Source organism: Eschscholzia californica, unplaced genomic scaffold, assembly GCF_041429995.1.
Source record: "Eschscholzia californica isolate CP2 unplaced genomic scaffold, dmEscCali1.0.p SCAF_4, whole genome shotgun sequence".
In the NCBI taxonomy this organism is placed as follows: Eukaryota; Viridiplantae; Streptophyta; class Magnoliopsida; order Ranunculales; family Papaveraceae; genus Eschscholzia; species Eschscholzia californica.
This window is the reverse complement of record NW_028238461.1, coordinates 32,414,120-32,417,670: the sequence shown is the minus strand read 5'-3', so window position 1 is coordinate 32,417,670 and position 3,551 is coordinate 32,414,120.

The following is a 3,551-nucleotide window of genomic DNA, read 5'->3' as shown; positions in this document are numbered from 1 at the left end:
GTTTTACCAGACATAAAAGAATCAACAAAGCTTTCATATGATGGTGGCACAGACGCAAGCAATAGTACTGCCTTGTCTTCATCTTCGAATTTGACATCGATATTTGCCAAATCTAAGAATGCTCGGTTGATTTCATCCATATGGTCTTTTAACGATTCTCCTTCTAACATCTGTAAACCAAATAATTTCTTCTTTAGATACAAACGATTAGTTAGAGATTTCGTCATATACCATGTCTCCAGCTTACTCCATATAACCCATCAGCTATAGTTTCCTCGCTACTTCCCGCAAGAACTCATTGCTCAAGCACAACAAAATCTGTTCATGAGCTCTCTCCATGAGATTATCCTTCTCTGCTTCTGATAACGATTTAGCGAGTGCATCCTTCTTGTTCAACATTTTCAGCAAACCTTGTTGAACTAATACTGCTCACATCTTAATCTTCCAAAGATTAAAGTCGTTTCTTCCATCGAACATTTCTATCTCGTATTTCGCCAACACAAAAACCTCAAAACCAAAGCTCTGATACCAGTTTGTTACGACAAAAGGAGTTTGTTGTGATCGAAATCAAGTAAAAAAAGAAAAACAATAGGAAATAAAGAACAATCACACAAAACACAAGAGATTTACGTGGTTCGGTTGGTGAGACCTACTCCACGGCGACATTGACATGATGATTTCCACTATGATAAACATACAAGTTACACAAGAGATTCGTGAGAATTCGACACAGATATCTCCTAGGGTTTTAGTTTATAAAGTCACTAAAATCCTAATCCCGATAGTGCTATAATACAAATGAAGACATTTATTAGTCAAGTCACATATGAAGGATTTATTGAGAAGGGATGTTTTAAAGGAACTCCCCGCTAGTGTTAGTAACACCTCCAGTTATTAGCGCTTCCCATATTCTAAAAAGTTGTCAAACACGCACTCCTATTCTTTTTGGCTCAAAATCAGTTGATTCGAGTCCATTTTAAGCGTTTTTAAAACTCCCTCTTGAGAATTGTCTGTCATAGGACAAGTTTTAGCATGCCTAAACTATACATCTAAGATCAATAAGGATTCCCCTCATAATCACTTGGTTTGAGTTTGAAGGCCCCTACCTTAATAAAAACTCATGACTTTAGATGGTGTGATTCTTTCTAATATACTGGCCCGAACTAGCTCGAGTTGTTGATCTCAGCTTGCAGCCTTTACATCCCCACCCGATCTGGCTTGGTGCTTAGCATACCCAACTCCGAGTGAACTGGGATATATGCCTCAACAGGTCGGTCCAACCTGACACATTTTCAACTGAGGCTTGGTATGCCCAAGTCGAAACCCAGGCTGGCCTGATAAGTACCACTATATTGAATCTAGAATAAAGACAGTATTTAAGAGTTGGGTTAGTTCCAATTTGCCCTCATTTTGTGACCAACCAAAAAAATTTGGCTGCCATATTTGTCCAACTTTTTAATTTGGATCTCGTAAATTTGTTTGTCAACTTTAACAATCAATTTTTTTATCCCTTTTGATCTTTATCAGATTTTTTTTTTTCTTACTAGCCCGTTTAGCTCGTCGGGAAGGGTGTCCGGCAACCGTCGGCATGTTATTTTGGGCGACAATAAACCAATTTTTTTTGTACTTTTTCAATTTTTTCCTTTTCTTTTATCTCTCGCGACCACCACCATCATCATTGCCATTTCCTCTGACTCTTTTTCTCCCTTTGAAGCTTGAGAGAGAGAGAGAAACCATGATGGTGGTGAGTAAAAAAAAATGAAATTTTGGTTAAGGGTAGCCAAAAATGGCACATTGACTACCATCGACAACCTTATTAATGACATGTAAACTCTTGAATTTTTTTTTTGTTGAAATAACATTGCATTAATGTATCAAAGCGTATTACAGTACATATCAACTAAAATACAAGGGATATTATTCCACATTTTGCTTTTAGTTTGCTTCCTTGCCCATCTAGCTAATTTGTCTGCGTGCGAGTTTAATTCTGTTCTCGTGTATTGAAATTGAACCGCTTCGAAGTCTTTTCTGCTTTCTCTTGTTTTACTCATGTGAATCAAGGATTGCCAGTGAATATATTGGTGTTTGTTGCGGGGATGTGAATCATGACATGTAAACTCTTGAAATTTTATATAAAAAACAAATAACTTTGTATTTTGTAAGTATCAAATGAACATGATCAACGTGGTTGTCATGATTTTATATTCCACTAATGTTAGGTGTCAGTGAAGAGATTACAAATTTTATCTCTACTAAGGACATCCTCCAAACTAATATCAGATTTCATTAAATTATTCAACTAAGTAGATTGAGAGAACATATATATATATAATATATATATATATATATATACAAAGAAATTGTATTCATATTCTCGACAACTACAACCTAGAGACAATGTATAAGATACTCCTTGTTCCACCTTTAAACATAATGTTCCACCATCAAATATTATATTCATATTCATGTACTACTGACTTTTAAGGGTGAATCATAATTTAGCTTCCAACCTGTGACTAGCAAAAACGTTTGGTCCCTATTATTTGTCCTGATATCTATATAAGGTTTGTACAGAAGATACAAAATAAACCCAACTAACCCTATTTCTCTCATCTTCTATTTGCGGACGATTTAATATTTTTGGCAAATGAACAATCTCAAACCTAACTGCTATATAGAATGCTAATCTGCACTTCTCGTTTCGACAAAAAAAAAAATCTGCACTACTCTTTCTCAGGTAAGACAGTCAATGTTGACAAGTCCCCTCTCATCTTTGGTTTGGGAATTTCAGTTGAAGTTATTGAGCATTACTCTGCAGAACTACAGGCTCACTAATGACCGACTAGGCCAAATATCTTGATTCCCGGAAACAGAGTCATATGTTACTCTTGGTTGATTGATAAATTCAATTGATCATTAGTCAGATGGAAACAAAATTTAGTTTTCTAGACAGGTAGGACCGTCCTAATAAAATCTCTCCTACTGTCTTATTGCACTTACCCATTTAGTTTTCAGATGATCACAAAAAAGATAATTGCACAACTTAAACAACTCGAAAATATTTCTGGTGGGAACATGACAAGGGGAATCCTAAACTATAATTCATTAATTAATTGAAACATTCTATCCAGTGCAAAGAAACACGGAGTGTAGAAATCATTACCAAACATAATATGCAAACAGAAGATTGGAGAAGAGAATCCTTTAATGGAGGCTAGGGTTTCATTATTTGTAGTAAAGTTTACAAGATAACAAATAGATAAATATATAGTAAAGACAAAAGACTAAAAAGCCCTTAAGAGGCAAATGACTAAACTACCCTAACTATATTATATATTATTCTAATACCCTCCCTCAAACTCACGATTCAGTTTTGAAAAGCAATGAAAGTTTGGCAGCTAAGAAACGAAAGCGTGAAATCGACTGTGACTTGGTGAACAAGTCAGCAATCTGGATAGTTGATGAGACGAATGGAAAACTGATGGTGCCTTGAGCGAAATGATGTCAAGTAAATTGACAATCAATCTCAATGTGTTTGGTGCATTCGTGAA